This window comes from Nelumbo lutea, chromosome 4 (assembly GCF_056320005.1).
Source record: "Nelumbo lutea isolate HS-2025 chromosome 4, American lotus-T2T, whole genome shotgun sequence".
NCBI classification, from domain to species: Eukaryota; Viridiplantae; Streptophyta; class Magnoliopsida; order Proteales; family Nelumbonaceae; genus Nelumbo; species Nelumbo lutea.
Genome location: NC_142687.1, coordinates 31,936,779 through 31,957,013, shown reverse-complemented (window position 1 = coordinate 31,957,013; position 20,235 = coordinate 31,936,779). Strand labels below are relative to the sequence as shown.

Genomic DNA, 20,235 nt, shown 5'->3' with positions numbered 1-20,235 from the left:
GTTGTTATGACATTGTGGGGACCAATTTTGTGAGGACAAAATTCAATTTCGGTTTTTACATAATGCCTTCTGATTTTGTAAGGTGATCTCCACGTGCAAAACTTATAACCGTGTTGTGATGAAAAGCTTGAAAAGTTTAGAATACATTTCAGCTAGACTAATAAATCAATTCTCCAATAAAGCTAATTTAAGTAGCTTCCTCAATATAGCTCAATTCATGGACCTTAATCAAAGTTGAAGCCCTCCCAAATAACCTCTAATAATATTTTTCACTATTATATTAAAATATCTTTCTGCTACTCTCCCCATTAGGTAAGAATTAGGTTGTATAACCTCGTTGTTTACTAGAATAGTAAAATTCCATAACAAGTTAGATGCTATAAATTTGGGCTGGCCTCAAAACACTTATGGCCCAACCTAGTGAAAACTTTGAACAATCTTATAATTGGCCCACCTAGCTATTATTTTTTTATTAAAAGAGGAAATTTTTGTGACACCCGCTTGTAAATTTTCATTTTTTGTGAGTTAAGTAGTGTCACATAAGCATTCTTATTATTTTATTTATTATTTAAATGATTGTGAACAGTGTCATTAATACAGTGCGTTTTTGGACTAACGGTGGCTTTTTCAGCTTAATTTGAGGATCCCTCAAATTATAAAAGGACAAAATTGTTTTTTCCGCAAAGTTCAGAGAATTGTCAGAGCCAAAAATCTAAAAATTTTTATACACAAAAATACAAAATGTTGTAGTATAATTTTGATGTTATCATCATCATCATCCAAGCACATGCACGTTTTTCAAAAAGTAATTCTTTAAAATTTCATAAGTAATTCTTTTAATTTTCCAAAAAGTAAGTTCAGCCTTAACATTGTGCTCTTATTATTTAGCTATGCGTTCCAATCTTGTGAAATAAAAAAAAAAAATCTCTAAATGGGGGGCGGGGGGGTGTTAGTCCTCTCTCTCTCTCCCTTCATATCTTGAAAATCTCATATATTTCTTTGGGTTTGTGGATCCTGATTGGTGCAGTTGTTTAGTATTCAAATAATCTCTCCAATTGATTTTGGCAAGAATTTTTATATTATGCCATAGCCCATAGGCTAAGCTTTAGCAGTAATATATATTGACTTTGACTTTATATAGTTTATGTCGTCATTTAGACTTCCACTTAAATGGCTTTCGATTGGTTGTTAAAATAGTGTAGTATGATAGGCAGGTTTTGAGATCATTGTTGGTAAAAGGACGACATTGGTACGTACAAAGAGTGATTTCGTCGGTGATATATATTTTTCACAGCTGATATGTAAGAGCTTATATTCTCTACATCTCCTACTATTAGTCTCTGATAAAGAAAAACCATTGACAATGCATGCAAGATACGAAGAGTTAAGCATGAATCATAAGTCATAACCCAAGCCAAATGTAAGCTTCATTTCAGCTGTGATTCAAAATGATCACCAAATGAAAATGGATTATTTATTAGTTTAGGCTTGATAAAATATCAAATGTATATCCAAAATTTTGTGAGAATATATGCTGGAGATGGGTGATCACATGTTTATAGGATGTTTTTTATTTTTATTTTTTTATCTAAATTAAACTAAGAATTAATCCATACAAAACTTAATTAATAACATACAAACTCGACATAAATTTGGATTAACTGACCGGGATGGCTGTTTATCTGACAATGAAACCAATGATAACGTGATCCGACATCAGCTATAAATTTTAAGTAAGAGATTGAGTAGTTGTGAACCATATTTAATTTAATTATGACTATGTAGGGTTACCATTGGTAACGCAGCAAGGTCGTCTCATACGTATATACCATTTTATTGGGTCAATATTTCTTATAAGTATATAATATATCGGATATCATATTGGATAAGTCGGATACAAATATGAATATAGATATGTTTTGAAAATGCATGGATATTAACGAAAGATATAGAAACGCTTGGATACATTAGTGAAATGCATACATATCACATAGATACATTAATCATACTAAACCAAAAGCTAAATTATCTATGAATAAGATATAAATACACGAGAAATGCATACTTCAATAGGTTATATGAAGAGAAATATTATAATAAACAATACCGGGACTCTAGAATATTCAAACATTGTACAATAACTATCACTCTTTCAATTTTATAATTATAAATTTCAATATTTATTAAAAATTTTGAAATATTTATTAATTTAATATTTTATTTAAATAACAGCCATTTTTTAAATAATAAATATGTTTCCATTTGTAACATATAATGTTTTTATTTTACACATAATTGTAAAATAAAACAAATAAATCATTTAAGGTAGACAAAATAAATTAGATTTAATTTTTAGTTTTTATTAATTTTTTTTGGGAAAATTAAATCTTAAATTATTCATTTCAGTTTTTATAATTATAAATTTCTGTTTTGCATTAATTTTATTGGAATTTTTTATATAATAACTCTATTTTTTCAAATAATAACCATGATTTCATTTTTTAACATATAATTATGTGTAAAATAAAATATATAAATCATCTAATATAGATGAAATATATTATTTTTATAATTTTTAGTTTTTATTAGTTTTTTGGGAAAATTAAATCTTAAATTATTTATTTTAATGTTCATAATACTATTTTTAACTTGTATTAAAGAAGAAAAACAATCCAAAAGTACTCAATGTACAATTTTGTCAAATGAGACAAATACACGTCCATATTGATGTGTATCGAACTGTATCCACCGATACGGTGTGATACGACTCGATACAGAGGTGTATTGTACTGATACGCACGAACCGTAGGATATGTATCCAGTCATAGTGTATCTTGTATCCATAATCATGAATACGAATGTGATGCCCCGTATCAGGAGTACCGTATCGATACCTTAATCATTGGCCCTATGAAGTGACAAAAAAAAAATAAAAAAAGAAAAAAAAATCTTTATATGTGCTTTAACTGTTTAGTGGGTGGTGGGCCAATGATAATATTCTATATGAGTATTTAAATACATGTGGTCCATGTCTTTCACATTGGGGCCTATGAATTTACTATTGGTGTATGACCTTACCATTAGTTCCACAGCCCGCTGAACAAGTAATCTGAATTGAGTAATTCATCACCTCTTCTTTGAGATGAGGATCTTGTGTAAAAAACTAAAAATGATATGCCGAGAGAGTGAGAAGAAGGGAGAGAACAAATTAAATGGCCTAAAGATGATGAATGATAAAAAGCATTTATTTATAGTTATAGACCAATAATACACCACCCAATATATAGAGAAATTGTACAACGGAGACCAGTTCGAATTTAGAATATGTTTACTAAGGTTGGGGTAGAGGTGTAGGAGCAGGGGCCTTTTCTCCGCGCTGATGCACTGGTATTCTTCCCTGGGGCGAAGGTGGCAGAGACAACCCTCTCCGCCTTAGGATTTGTAACGACGAGCCTGCGGCTTTGATTCCGGAGACATTCTCGCTTTCACATGCAACAATGCCTTTGTCGCCTCGATTATTCAACCTTCTTGGATTTCCTTCACACCGAGAAGACGACCACCTTCTCACTCCTTCATCACCTTAATTAATTTCAAGCAAACAGTAGTAATTAGCAAAACACAAAACAGAATTTAACTACTATCAGTTTGAATGCTTACATTACAAATGTAGGTAAATAATAAACGCCATGCCCATATATGCCATATTACAGACAGAGAAGAGAGAAGAAGAGATCAATATATAATACCATTCGGAATCGCGGTGAAGCTCGCCAGAGAAGTCCTTAGTAGGAGAAACAGTACTGCCAGTATACCGGTGACGAATTACTTTGGCCGCAGGCTTCCCATTGTGAGATCTTAATTAGCCTAAAGAAACAATTAAAGTTGAAGAAGAAGAAAGAAGAAATGAAAAGAGCGCTGTGTTGTGAGGAAAAACATAGCGAGGTGTGAGGTATATATAATCATGCTTCCAGTATCTGTAAAAAGATACCAGTTTTGAAAATCTCAGTTTTCCCCTTTTTTACCTTTTTGCTTAGTTTGTTATGTCTAGATAAAAATCTTCCCTCACCCAGAAAAGATAAGCTTAAAAAGATACCAGTTGCCAGAGTCCAGTGTATAGCAAAGTGGATAATGTAGGTTCCATTCTGATGTTTTGTCTTGGACTTTATGTAGTTTGAGAGTTTGGATAGGTTCTTCGGTATCAAAGACTGCTCAAAACCACAAATATGGTAGAAAAAGTATGGACCAATAGAAAAACAATTAACATCCTAAGTTATATACAACTGAACAAGAGATGGATATATAAAAGAAAAAGACTCGCTATGCCAACAAAAAAAGGTCGGTTTAATTTGTTATGACCATGAAATCAGCCATTGATAAGAATAATCCTTGATGATGATGCTCAGATCACCCACGATCCTACTGGATACTGGATGAGAGTTCGGATAGAGAGATGTTGAGGTTGGCAGACCGATCTATAAGACAAACACAGTCAGAGTGCTTTAGTTAGCCGAGCTAACTACAAGAAAATAGGAAAATTGAGAGCAAAAGAGTAATATAATTTGCACTTAATCACACACACCTTGTAAAGGAATGAAGGAACCTTTATATAGGTTTCGGGGTCTAAGAGTCGTGTCCAAGATATCTAGGAATGATAAGCCTTATTGGCCCGTTATCTTTCGGGTCATGTTGCATAGGCGCTGGTGATGATCCTCATCCAGTCTCTCCAAAGCGTGCGGGGACCAGGGTCACCTCTGTTAGATGGACAGCGTGTCCTTGTTGGTTTCGGAACCGATAAGTATGCTAACTAGACAAGGACAACTCGCCATGTAAGTCGGTACCCCAGAGGTCGGCTGACAACTCAATTCGTTGGCTGCCTAGGTCAGGGAGGCCAAGTCGGCATTCAAAGTCATTGACTTGTTCCCTCAAGGTGATGTACTCTGCTCAATTGAGGGATGCCTTGCTATTCTTCCTTAGGTCGAGATGTAGGTTGAGTTACTCAATTTGGGCCGACCTAGCTCCGTCCAACCTGTTCCATGTGGCACCAAAGTGTTAATAAACAATCCATATTAACCACATGTCCTTTCATAATTGATTGGTCAAATCACCCTTCATCAATCTTCAAAACCAAAATAAGAGAATCATTGGTGATAATTGTCTAACAAAATTAATTCAATTATATAATTGAGCTAATAATGAAATGTTTATCTAGAGGCTTATGAGCTAAATATCGAGGGACACCAACAAAAGCATTTGTCCCATAGGTTTCTATCGGTGTTTTTAACCTGTTTTGAAAATTTAAAGAATTTTTAAGGGCAAATGAGTTCTTTTATTGATTCTATTAGATATGACATTTTGTCTCTCTAAGAGGGAAGATATAAGTCCTTGTAAAAAAAAATAAAGGGAAAATTTTAGTATTTATTATAAGAAACTTTAGGGGAGGTTTACGTTCTTTACCCTTATTTTATTGATATTTATGGTAGTTTATTATATATTTAATTATTTTATTGACATTTAAATGCATATGGGAATATATGGTTGTTTGTAGAATTAGAAGGGGGGATGAAACAATAAAACATTTACTCTAAGGAGTACAAATGCAAATATCTACTATGCAAATACGTGCAAAATATAAAGTTTTACACTCTACATATTTGCATTTGTACTGAGCCTTATGAGGGCTCGGATATGCTGTTTCAAAATCACTACCAACGAGACATTACATGCAGCTATGCATTGTAAATATTCCCTTTGTCATTCATGGGAGATGTTTCCAATACATTACTTGGGTGTATTACTCTTGCCCTCGTGGATAGGGATGTGAAAACAATTTGTGAATAACATATTGTGAATATTTATTATGTGATGCCTTAAATTCATTGCCAATATTGGCATGTTCTCATATAACCGAAGGGTCATTAAATTGTCCTGGGGCCAGGAAATGCGAGCTAACACTATCTAGTAAGGCTATGCATGGCTGCCGTGCCATTAATGAAGATCACATTTCTTACAACCACAATTGGAAGAATCCTCAGACCCCTCAAAAAAAAAAAATAAATACGCCAGTGTTTAAAAGAAAAAACAAACATCAAGTGGTGTTTGTTTTAACATCTGCATGTTCACATTTCATTGGTGGTCGCCTGTGACAACAGTCATAGGAAAACTTTTCCCTGAAAATGTGCCAATTCTTGACAACATTTTCAGCCATCATCACCTAGAGGGGTGGATTCGAGTCCAAAATGTACCAATTTGGGCATTTTCAGTTTAGGTATTTTTTTGTTTTTTTTTTCTTTTATTTTTTATCTTCTTTCTTTGTTGGGTATCATTTTGCTTCTATGGGTTCTAGAGAAGAGCCTATTTTTGTCATTGTCAAATTGAATCTGCCTCACATTTGAGCATTCTTGTTGTAACAGTTCTTGAAGAACGTGTTATCTACATCGCCACTTGAACTGTTCTTTCCAACCTATTGTTGATTGGAGGAGCTAGCTAGAGCCGCCCACACCTGCTTGGTATGTTTTTTGTTTTTCTTTTTTCTTTTTCAGTATAAATATTATTTGTACTACCTACAAAAAAATATTATTTTGCACTTGCTTCTGATAAGAAATTTCAGTATAAATAATATTTGCATGAGCTCTCGTTGCATAATCTCCCAAACACAAGCTTCTATTTTTCTTTTTGGTTTTTGTTTTTGTTTTTTTTTTTTTTTTCAGGAGCCACCCACTTGCTCCTAAAAAGAAATTTCAGTATAAATATTATTTGTACTGCTAAGTAGTGCAAAATGGTGATCTGATAAAACAACTAAAGAAACCCTAGAGCTTATGATGTCCGGAAAAAATAAAAGTATTTCTTTGGTTTTTTATTTTAGATAAATAGCCCACAAAATTGAACTAAATTAACAGGGTGTTCAAATTAATCTCTCCCAATTGCCCATTCTATGTATAGATATGATTTCAAGCCCCCATCGGGGATTTTTTTTCTTAACGAAAAATGATGTCGGAAGATAAGGCTAGACCACTTCATATGGGAAAAAGTTAGCTGCATACGAATGATAAATCAAGAACCGTTCCTTTATGGCAAGCATCAAGAGGCCTTCCTACCACATTATCTGAGTTCTAACTACGACTTGCTTATATGATTTATATACATATTAATTTCTCTCAATTATGCCACATCAGCCCACTAACAATTTTATAATTTTGTTTCTTGGTAATCGAGAGGATCCAGGTTTCTCATCCTTTTATTTACCCCCAAAATGAGCTTTTGCACATTGTTAGTTTGTAACTAAAATACAGAAGATAAAACAGTCAAACAAGTAGAACCATTGTTAGCAATGGAGCTTGTAGAGTGGAAAAGAAATACAAACATTAACACTGTAACTCTTAAGTGGAAATTATACTTGATACGCAAGGGATTAGAATATCTGAACTTCTGATTTCTGAACAGCAGAAAAGTAAAGTTTCCATCAGTACACGTGTATAGAAACCACAAGGAGGTAATATGGTCGTAACACAAGATAATCTCCTTTTCAGAATATTCTTCATCAAAATAATTCCAGTACACACTATTTTTTTTTATCAAAATATCCAAAGGATAAAAACCCTCCGAATTTGTTTATTGTAATATTGCAAGAAAATGTCATAAATAGAAATTGGGACACCACAGATTTGATTTATTTACTGCATTATATTCATTTGAATATAATGTTAATGTTGTGCAATTTATGTGAATTCTTATTTTAGTAGTTTTGATTTGCAACTTTGCAAGTGATATATTGATGGCTGATGATACTTATATAAGAAAGTATAACGATACTTTATGCAGTGATGTGATGGTTTTATTATTAGAATTTGCAAATATGAAACTTTCTAATTTTTTATAAAATTTCCTATTTTTTTGGATATTTACTTTTTTTATTTATTTTATCTTATTTTTAGTTATCTATTAATTAAAAATTCCATGCCGGGGAGGCTTATCCCTCATGCCTTAGGAAGGTAGAACATCTTACATCTTACCTCCATGTTTTAAAATAATTGATCTAAAGGACTTGTTTGAGTTTGCATCCAGTTATTGGGAAGGATTGTACTAGGTTTTACCTGAATCACTTGTATGTATGCAAAGCCTATTCAGTGTGACCAAGAACCTCTTCCAGCTTGAACCAGAGTCCATCTGATTTTGCAATTCTCAAGAACTTCTTAACTAGGTTCAAGTGTGATTTGTTATCAAGATGCATCCAAAATTAAGGTCTAGATGGTAACTACCATTTATTATCTTTCAATGATCAACATTAAAATGATATTTCCTTTAAATGATATTTCACGCATTGTCTGATATTGGCACCCATCAGTATTTTGCAATGCAGCCATCTATGGACTGCCTACATGGGTCTGCAGCTAAGCCGGCCTTAGGATGGGCCTGAGGTTGGGTCAACTGATAGGCCCAACATTTAAGCTTCTGTAAGCCCACTTCTAGCTAGCCCAGTCAATAGGACTAATGTTGCTCAAGATGTTATGTGCCCCATGAAGATCATAAAGGTTTTAATATCTTTACGAATTTGTTTGGATTTAAATATATTTTTTCAGGATCTTTACCAAATCTAGGATGTCATGTTAGCCCTAGTTTGAAAGATTTTTAGTTTTTATTGTGATTGATGATAAATTTGTTTTATATGAAAATGGTTTAATTGGTTAAATTTCATAATTATTTGATTTTTTTAATTAAATATATAATATGCATTTGATTTAAAGGGCATGATGAAATTAATATTTATTGATACAGGTCCATTTACCATTATATAATAAGCAACATCATTTTTGTTGCTTCATTTTAATATTTTTTAGCATGCATGTATGAATTTGTTTAGACATTTAGTGGCACTCGTAAATGCCACTAAATCCTAAATGAATAGAATGATTAAGACTTTTTACTGGCAATTATAAATGCCACTATACAGATAAATATTTTATGACATTTAAAAATGCCGCTATATAAAAAAATAAATGCTATTATATTGTTAGTGCCAGCTTCTATGGTAACCTTATAATTGCCACTAGCAGTTGCTCTTTAGTGGCACTACGAATTGCCGCTAAATGTGCCAATAAATGCCACTATTAAATTTAAAAATGAAATTTGAAATTGTCATTAAAGGATGAATAAAATGCCACTAAAAATAGTTTTTATGGGCATTTATATAAGTGCCACTAAAGTTTGGATAAATGCCACTGAAAGTAAGTTTTATTGACATTTATTTAAGTGCCACTAAAAATATGATAAACGCCATTAAAACTTTTACTGACTTGGATATCGTGGCATAATTTGAAAACGCCACAATAGCCTTTACTGGCATTTTTACCTATCTTTAGCTGTTGTAGTGAATCAAACCTTAATATGTAACTGGGCCTGGGCCTGGCCCCAAACTGATATCAAAGCCCAAATTTGTCAATCCAAGGTCTATAGATTCATTCTTTCACGGAGTCAAGTAGAAGTCATAATTCTCTCCCAAAATGTGCTCCAACATGCTTGTTTCAGTGACATCAACTTCATTCTTGGAATGGATAGAGGCTTCAATAGGCATACTTGTTGCTCCAACATGTCAGATTTCGTAATGCTTTATAAATAAAAAATTCAAAGCAACTTTACTGATAAGTATCATACTCTACATTCTTTTTGTCAAAACAAAATTTCATTTATTTTTATGTGTATCTATATTAAAAAGAGAAAAGAGGGAAGGTGAGGGATCCTCACACCACATAGCTCACATTCATCTTCTACCTCTCATTTTTCACACGTGATTATTTCTTTTCAAATTAAATTATAAAAATATAAGAAGTTGCAATAAAAAACCTCACAAGTATTAATTTTCTATAATAAAATCCATCATTGCCTCTAATAAAATCATTCTTAAAACTCCCCCCAAATTGTTAATGTGTGTAACATCTCCCCTCACCTATTATACCTCTTTTCCTCTTAAATGGCCCCTTTTGATTCTCTTAATAAACAGGGGTATACATTGGATGGGTTTGGGTCAGGTTAAGAGCCAACCCAACCTTAATTATGGAACCTAGCTTGGACCCAACCTTAAGGTTTCACCACAAAGTTCACATAGACAACCTTCTCTCATTTCTTACACTTGTAGTTATCTATTTTTAAATTAAATTGTTAAAAAATATAAGAAGTCACAAAAGACCCTTTTATGTCTAATTAAATTGTTAAAAAATATAAGAAGTCACAAAAGACCCTTTTACACAAAAATTCATTCTTAAAATTCCCTCTTCTCATCCTCAATAATTAATCTTTGTTACATTTCCTCTCCCCATTAAATCTATTCTTTCTGCTTAAGAGCCAATCCAAAGCAAACCCTAGACATAATCCTGATCTGGACCCAAAATGATGTCAAAACCCAAAATTCTATTCAACCCCATGCATTACATGGGTTTACTTGCTAGTTCCAATAGAAATTATGAAACACAAAAGAGAAAACACCAATATTATTCCTCAAAAGTCAAAACTCCACCACCACCACCACTACTAACACCTGGATTTCTGCAACAAGCTGCATCAAAATTTATGACTGAATCCATATGTGTTCTATTGTATTGCAAACGTAGATTAGAAAAAGCATGAATAATAAGGGATTAATTGTTCATATGCTTTTGAAGCTTGAAGCCATGACCACACAGAGTGATAGCTGGATGAAGTTGCACGGTTTTTGACAAAATACGCACTGTGGGTGGGGGAGGGGAGTATTTGGTTGATTTCACAAAAGGGGTTGTTCATATGCTCCTTCTCCTCCAAGGTTTCATGGTTCAGTTTTCCAATTTTCATATAACAAAGAGTTTGGCAAGTTCACTAGGCCTGAATTTTTTGGCCCAAACCAATCTTGAGGACTAAAAATCCAAGTCCAACCATTGTAAAATTGCTGGTTGGGTCGATTCAGGCTCAAGTTGTGATTATTATTTGTTGGACATGAAACTGGGAGATTAATTTAGGTTTTCTGATACATCCAAATCAATGCAAAGAATTAGGAGTTTCAAAGTATAAAATCAATTGTTTGTTGGACATTTTTTTTCTGTCTATTATTATTCATGGTTCTCAAATTGTTTTTGATGATGTTGAAAGTTGAATCATGGAATTGAAGAAAAATGGTGGGGATCTAACGGGTGATTGTGTTGTTGCATGAACTTGAGGTGCTGAGCAAGGCTCTTTATCTCAACAAAGACCCTTCAAAGGGTATGATTTCAGGCCCCGATGGTAGATCCACATCGGAGCCGAAACCAAGGTTCCTCAAGCAAGACTTGTCTCACAAGAACAAGACTCGTAGAAGGACAAGAGCAAGTCTCTGTGGGCCAGATTGAAAGCCCTTGAAAGCTTTATCACACACTTGGAGCCATAGATTCAACTACAGTTTCTCACTGCACAAGTACACTGAATTGAAGTATCGCCGCTAAATTTCAATTGCACATTTTTTGCTTTATGCAGCAGTTATTCTGTGGTTGGTGATCCTGACCAAGATCTAGGGAAGCATTTCTTCTCAGGCACTCGGTTCTTCATCGATGATGATACATAGTACTCAGGAAGAAGCACAAGAAAATCTTTCTTATAAACCTTTATCCCCTATTTTTATTTGATTTAAAATTAATTAAGTATAGGTTTTATGTGCAGAAAGTTGTGCAGGAAATCCGAACTCAGTATAAAATATGCCAAACGAGAGAGCAAACAATAACAACAAAGAAGTATATAAAAAATTTATTTATTAATAGTGTAGCTGTTGGGCCACCGGCCACCATGGAGGCCAGTTGGAATTGAAAATGCGCTTACAATATCTTTCAAATTAAATTTGATCAGGTTGGGGTGGAGCTGTTTTTTGAGGGCAATGGCGGAGATATCGTATCCGGCCGGTGGTGTATTTGGCTTGGGCGGTGGTGGTGGAGACAACGTCCTCCTTAGGATTTGGAACCAGTCTGCTTTGATGCCGGGGACATTCTGACTTTTATGCGCAACATCTCCTTTGTTCCCTGCAACCAGCTTTCTTGATAGCGAGGAAACCACAATGTCACCCCTTCACCATCTTTCATGCAAATAGCTTGCAAAACACACACACACACACAAAAGTTTCTTACGATTGAGTGTTTGCTTAACTGTGAAATATTCCAATGCTTAGAAAGCTAAGAGAATTACAAATATTGGTAAATAATCAACGCCATTTCCATATTACAAACAGAGGAGAGAAGAAGAAGAATACCAGAGGGAATTTGTGGTAAGGCTCGCCAGAGAAGTGCTTAGAAGGAGAGACAATATTGCCAGTATAGTGGTGACAAATAACTTTGGCCGGAGACTGCCCACGTTGAGACATCGATGCTGCTGATCAGTATTCCGAGCTCTCAGATATTGTGGTGAGAATCATATCTATATATACAGTTATACACTGCTTGCAATATTGTGCATGCTTGAAAATGCACAATATTGCAGTATCTAAACTTTTAAAAAGTGTTAAGTTGGTCCCTGCTTGCAACTTGGTTAACCGTCAGTTATCTCTTGAAAATGCCAAAACTATCATTCAAAAGAAGACTGTTCATTGTCTTCTACCTTGAGACTGAACTGGTGGAAGTGTTTTAGATTAATCTAGACTAATGAAGTCATTATCTTCTACCTTTATATCTGAAATACATTATTATCTAGTTATTTCTTTGTTTTTAGTGATTGTTTTCCTCAATCATATTTCATGTTTTTTTCTCTCTTTTTCTTTGAACATAATCGGTTCAGTCTCAAGGTAGAAGACAATGAACAATGTCTTCCTTTCTTTTGAAGAGTAGTTTTGACATCTTCAACAGATAACCGGCGGTTGGTTAACGGCAGAACCAACTTGACACTTTTTAAAAGTTTAGGTACTACAATGACATGTTTAAAAGTTTGGGTACTAAATTGGCACTATCTCCAAAGTTCAAGATACTAAATTGGAAATTTCCCTTTTTATCCTTTTTACTTTAAAAATGAATAAATTAGTTAACCAATCAGCTTGAAGAGAGAGAGATTAAAACCGTATTCACTCCTCTTCCATCATTAATGCATTGAGAGAGAATAAAATAAAAGGGTTACCCCGTTATTAGACCTATTCATGGGCCGGGCCGAGCCGGGCTTTCACTTGTCACTAATGAAAATATACTAGGCCCGAGCCCGAGCCCGGCCCGACCAGCGGGCCTATAACTTGGACCCGAGCCCAGCCCTGGTAAAAGGCTCGAAACTCGAGCCTGAGCCCGAAGCCTGACCTAATTGAAAAAAAAAACAATTTTCCCTATTCAAATTAGAATTACAAATTCAGATAGTATTTTTTTTTATTTAAATGAACAATGGGCCTATAAGATGGTATTTTTCCCTTTCTTTTATATTTTAAAACACAATTTTACATTCTTAAATTAAAAAAATATTCAAATGGACATAATCATATAACTAATTTTAAGTTTAATATTAGGTCAGGTCGGGCCGGGCTATTTTGACAAAACCCGAGCCCAACTCGAATTTATTGCGGGCCGTGCTTTTTTGCTCGAATTTAAGCCCGCGGGCCTATAAGCATGTTCAAGCCCGTCTGAGGGTTGGGCCAGGTCAACCCGTTATTACAGTTTAATATTCTTGGGCTTAGTCTTACTTTAGTATCCAAATTTTAAAACGTGCCAATCCAATATGAACTCCCAAAACATTCCAATTTTGTCCAAAATTGTTAATCGCTATTAAGTGGCATGTGAATCAAATGCTCAAATCCAAATGTCCTTCGGGTTGTTCATCATTGATTTAGTTTAATATAATCTTGATTATTAAGGAAGAAGACGATGAACAGTTATCTTATTTTGAGGGTAATTTTGATATTTTTAAAGTTTTAAGTCGCACATGTCATCATGTGATATAGATAACTAGCAGATTGTTAACAGTAAAGACTAAACTTGGACATTTTGGGAGTTTAGGTATTGGATTGACATGTTTTGAAATCCAGGTACGAAAGTGAGACTAAGCCTAATAAATTACATTTATTATGTATTGTTAACATATATATATATATATATATATATTATATTATATTTCTATTATATATTTAATATTATTGGGCCAGGCTCGGGCTTGGGCGGGCTTATTTGAAAAAGCCCGAGCTTAGCCCAAAATATAATCAAGCTAGATTTTTAGAGCCTGAACCTAATGTGGACAGAAAGACAAATTACATGCAATACCTCAAGTATACAACAATAAGCACAAGAAATACCAAGTTGAAAATAGCAAAATAAGTTGGATCTTTTGGGATTTCAGACCCGAACCTGAAACAAAACTCCTCCTGGAATAGTTCTGCTACAGTAACAATGGCAACAAGCTAGCCTCCCACTCGGACACGTAGCAATGGAGGGATTAGAAGGTCCAAAATTGGTCGACTCCTCAAAACCGAAGCTCCCAATGCTTGAAAACCCTAGCTGTGGCTGAACTACAACTCAAACAAGAGAAAAAGAACCAAAAAACCCATACAAAAATGACCCCCCTTCTCTTTTATAAGACTCATTGGCTTGCTGGACAAGCTAGTTAAAATATTTACACATAAGCCCCTAGAATGTTTCCCTCTCACCAACAACTCCTTAAGAACAAAACTAACTTCAAATGAACTCCTAAAAGATAAATTTGGTTACAAAAAGACTCAAAATACCAAAACCCGACAGAATTACACCCAATTGCCCCTGATGAAAATTTTGACTTATAAAATGATGAAAATACCCCTGGTCCCAAACTGTCAACAAAGCTACCCAAAAACATCAATTTGGGATCCCACTACAGAAAACATGCAAAACATAATACATTCACACTTTTTTTTTTGGCCTCATCATTCCTGTTGGATTAAAAAGCGCTCGACCCCATGCGAGCAACAATTTTAGTAGCCTTGCACATGTTTCCATCTAGCTTCATAAACTCCTCATCGCTAATTCAAGAGTTCTCAATTAATGATTTCCCTTTCCACTTGACCAAGAACCTAAAATAGGCCCCATTTCGAGTGTTGGTAACTCGAACATCTTCTACACCCTTTACTTGTTCCAACTCATTAGAATTACTGAACCTTTGTGCTAGTCATCGCCCATCCTTTGTTATTGGTTCTAGATCCTCATGGCAATCAAAGAGGTATGCTACATTAAAAATGGGTGAAATGGACAAATTAGCTGGTAGCTCAATTTCATATGCATTGTCACCAAACCATCTCAACACTTGACATGGACCAATCTTTTTCTGCTTAAGTTTATGGTAGGTGCCAATAGGAAACCTCTCATGCCATAAATAAACCATGACTAGATCACCCTCATGAAACTCTTTCATCCGACGATGCTTATCCTTAGCTTCTGTATACCTTTGGTTGCTTTCTTTTAGCTTCTGTCATACATTCTCTTGAATCTCTCAAACTGATTCAGCTAAAGCTTCAACATCATCACTCACTCATCGCAACCCTATTATAGGAGCTAGGTTAAACTTTTAGGTGACGGACCGTACACAACCTTAAAAGGAGTCTTCCTTGTAGATCTATTAACTAAATCGTTGAATGAAAGTTCAGCTTGTGGTAGGATAAGATCATATTCCTTTAAGTAGTCTCCAACTAAGCTCCTCAACAAGTTGCCTAAGCTTCGGTTTACCACTTAAGTTTGTCCATCTATTTATGGGTGAAATGTACTACTATATTGTAGGGTAGTATCCATACGCTTCCATAAAGTTTTCCAAAAGTGGCTAAGAAATCTTGTGTCACGACCTGATGTGATAGATCATGGCAATCTATGCAATCGAACAACTTTGAAAAACAAGTCAGCTACATGAGAAGCATCAAAAGTCTTTTGGTAACCAATAAAGTGGGTCATTTTAGAGAAATGCTCAATCACAACAAAAATAGTCATTACCCCTAGCTATTCTTAGCAACTCCAACACAAAATCCATAATAATATTAGTCTATGGTGCTTCTAGTATGGGTAAGGGAAGATACAAACTTGTATTTTGATGTTGCCCCTTAAATGTTTGGCACTTGTGACATCTATCAACATAATAGAACATATCCCTTTGTACCATTGGCCAAAAGGACATTTTGAAGACCATTTCAAGTGTCTTCTTGTGACCAAAATGTCATTTGCAATGTAAATCAGCAATGAATAATGCCCTCAATGATCCTAATGGAATGCATAACCTATTGCCCATGAATAAATAACCATCATTCCACACAAACTTGGCTCGAATATCCTTGTCAATGTTGTATAGTTTCTACAAATAGGGCCATACCGATTCTTCAAATGCATTACTAATAGAAAAATAACTAACCATTTAGAAGAAACTCTTAACCTCATTTCCTTTGTTGAAGAAAGGTACAAAGTAATTCAGTTTTTTCTTTCTTATTTTTTTCCTCTTCTTTTCCAACAATGACAATGAATGACGATAATGGTCCGAGTTAAGAATTAAGATTTCAATATAATACACCATGTATCAAGTATATCGTATTGCATCAACAAGCCCCTAACACAAGAAATAAAGGGGTTTTGGGGTTTTGAATCTTTTCGAAGGGTAGGTAGGCCTGAAACTAATTCCCTAACCAATCTAGAACAAAAAAAAAAAAAAGTTAAAGGTTATTGAAATTAGGAATAACAACAGGACAGGACTGGGTTTTACATAAGCCATGTCTTTACCAAAATGGGATTTATCACACCACTTATGGAATCACTTCATGTGAAAATTTTATAAATTAAGATGAACATCAATTCATTCAATCTAACATCTTTATTTGCCAGATGCCTCATTTTATCTATATGATACAGAACTAAATCGGTCTTAACAAATAGAATTCTTCCCAGAATTTGCAAAAGTGGTTAGGTGATGTGACAATTTTATAAATTGAAATTGAAGCCAAGAAATCAATTCCTCCAACCACTCATTCCCTAAAATAATGTTTGTCCAATGTTTTGATTTTTTTACTAGGGTGGTTCTAAATGCTTTATACCCTGTCCCACATCCCAACAGGGCTAGAAATACCAGCCCCATCTCTGTCCTGGAGGGGATCAAGCATCCCCAAATTTACCCCGCCCCGCTCCAACCATTGCTAGCCAGCATGGTTTCATTCACATTTTAGGTTGGACTTGAAACTCTCCTGTCCAATTTGATTATTTTTGGTAAGTTCTTCTAAAAATCCCAATATCTTTATATTTTAATTTTTAAAGAGTATGTCAATTGTTTCATTAATAATTGGGCCAGTTCTGATTTTGCATGTCCCAAACTGATCCAAACCCAGAACCTATTATTTTATTAAATGTTTTATATTTTCTTAATTTTTTATAATTTTTATCATAGTTTATGTTTTACATGGTAAATTTGATAAATAATAAATAAAGATGGTATTAATTAAAAATATTTAATTTATTAACATATAAATAATTTATTAAATTTCTATGATTTTTATTAATGTTATATTATCAAAATTTAAAACTTAAGTTATTGTTTAAATAAATAAGTATAGTTTTCAGCATGGTTTTTAAAACCGAACTAGTCAGGGATCCGGTTATCAGTTCGAACAGTCCGACCGTTTGACTTGAATAGCCGGCCCGTTCTGACAAAAAAATTAAAAAAACTAGAAAACGGTCAAAATTGTTCGAACAGTTAATCATCCGGTTCAACGGTTTGCTTACTAAAATCAACTGTTCTGAGGAAAAAAGTGATTTTAGGGAATAACAGAACCGGTGACCGATTTTTGGTTTTTCCGGTCTGACCGTCCCGTCTGATCCGGTTTGAAAACCATACAATTGGACGTACCTGATATATGTGGATATTAACCGGGACGGTTCTAGGTCTATATTTTGTTGTGATTAATAATCGGTTGAGAAAAATCGACCCATTGGCAGCCCTATTTTGGCATTTCTTTTTGGGTATTGATAATTGGGCTTTAGCGGTTTAGCCCCACAGGGTGGCCTATGAGTAATTAGTGGATTAATGGGTTAGTAACAGGGTGAGAGCCTACCTAATGTGATTTAAACCCACATGGTCACACCCCTATACGACGGATGCATTACGAAGGTACGACCCACGACCAACCGATTTGACATGGATTGGCATCGCCACTAAAGTTCAGTCAGATATCGAGCGAGAGATGCATCATGCATGAAGAAGGTGGCATGACAATAAGGACTTAGTTGGGATAGAATCGAATCGGTGGTCTGGATTCTGGTGTGAGATAGCGATGATCTCTTGCGTAAAAAATGATGCCCACCAACTTAAGTTGGAATTTATTTGTATTAATATATACACACCCAATAAATAGTTAAGTACATATAATAGTTGTTGGACCACCGGCCACCAAGCGGCCGGAGGAGGGGGCCGGTCTTTGTGGGCTTCGGGGGCATCACTGTGCTGGACTTCCGTTCATCTGCACTGGTGGTGTATTTGTCTTGGGCGATGGTGGCGCCGGAGGTAACCCCTCCCTTAGGATTTGAAATAACCAGTCCGCTTTGATGCCAGAGACATTCTGACGACTCCTACATGCAACACCGCTTTTGTAGCCTGGAACCAACTTTCTGGGATTTCCTTGACAGCGAGAAGACCACCGTGTCACCCCTTCATCACCTGTCAAGGAATTAATCAGGAAAACACAAAAACGAAAAGGTTTCTTACGATTGAGTGTCGTATTAGCAGTGAATTTGAATGCTTAGAAGCTAAGATCGTTACAAATACCGGTCAACAATCAAATCCACACTATAAACAATAAACAGAGGAGAAGAATACCAAGTGGAGTTGCAATAATGCTCGCCAGAGAAGTGGTTAGAAGGAGAGACAGTATTGCCAATGCACTGGTGATGACGAATAATTTTGGCCGGAGACTGCCCATGGCGAATTCCTGATGCACTAGATTACGCTAAACTCTGCAATATTTGACGACTTGATTGTGTTGAGTGTTGACACAATTTATTTATGTATTATGTCCGATACCAAAGCTAAAGCAATAATACTTCGATTTTATTTGATTTGCGTAGCTTCCCGTTTGATGTAAAAGGAGAATTCACACGGTCGCTGGAAATGAAACACGAGGACGCCGTCGACGGTAGTTGAAATTCAAAGGCTTCACTTGATACTTGAGAGTTGGAGGGTGCTTTGAACACGGTCGGAGCATTGGTAGGGTAGGACCATACTCCCTTCCCCCATACTGGCAAGGAAATTCTGGGCTTGGGCCTATTTTTGTATTCAGGCCCAGCCCGGGCAACATGCCTGTAAATTTCAAAGCTACGCTGGGCCTCAATGCTTCAGGCCCGCCTAACTCATATAATTATGTTTCAATTTAGGGAAATTTTTATTTTACCCCCACCTCACAAAATTCTGCTTCACCCTATAATTGGGAATTATGACAATGGGGAATTTGATGCTATAGGGATGGAATCAAGCCCAACCAGCTCAGCCCATGATCACCCTTGCAAACAGCCAGAGAACTTAGCAATTGAAACATCTCTCATTCAATATGGATAATACTCGGTTGGGTAAGGACAAAGTGAAGTCGGCATGATGTTTAACTTGAAAATATGGTTTCCAAATCTGCCACAAGTAGTAGTAGAATGTACAATGCGGCAGCCTGACCAAAACCAACCGCATTATAGCACGATATCAAAAGCATGTGGAGCATGTGAGGGTGATGGATGGAGATGGAGTCGTAATGGGGATTACCGACTTGTTTTGATAATAAAAGTAAGAAGAGAACCTTTTACATGTTACATACATACATGCATATATATATATATATATATATATATATATATATATATATATATATATATATATAATATATATATATATATATATATATAATGAGAGAGAGAGAATGGTCCTATATCCAATAAAATAGTTATCAAATTCAGCTAATTTTTCTTGCTTTTTCATGGGTGTTACTATATATATATATATATATATAAATGAGAGAGAGAGAGAGAGAGAATGGTCCTATATCCAATAAAATAGTTATCAAATTCAGCTAATTTTTCTTGCTTTTTCATGGGTGTTACTTTATTTGGGGAAAATGTGATGCAACCATTGTTACAGTAGATGTGATCTATATCACTGCAACATTTCCCAGTCACCTACAAAATGAAAATGTTCATACATATCTTCTTATCTTTCATGGGTTGGTGATGAGGTCAATAAGCTTGTTGGCAGACAAAGGGGCCAGAAAATATGGATCCTATTTGACAAATATGAAAGTAGCTATTTTGTTTGAAT

The 20,235-nt window shown here is 34.9% G+C and overlaps 1 long non-coding RNA gene across 1 annotated transcript; it reads right to left on the bottom strand.

The window, feature by feature from the left end:
• Window positions 1-18,237: 18,237 nt before the first annotated feature.
• Window positions 18,238-19,429, bottom strand: LOC148855010 (uncharacterized). Its single transcript, XR_016094842.1, has 2 exons — window positions 18,757-19,429; window positions 18,238-18,597 (listed from the first exon to the last, which is right to left on the bottom strand). It is a non-coding gene; the product is annotated as an uncharacterized LOC148855010 (long non-coding RNA).
• Between the last annotated feature and the right edge of the window lie 806 nt (window positions 19,430-20,235).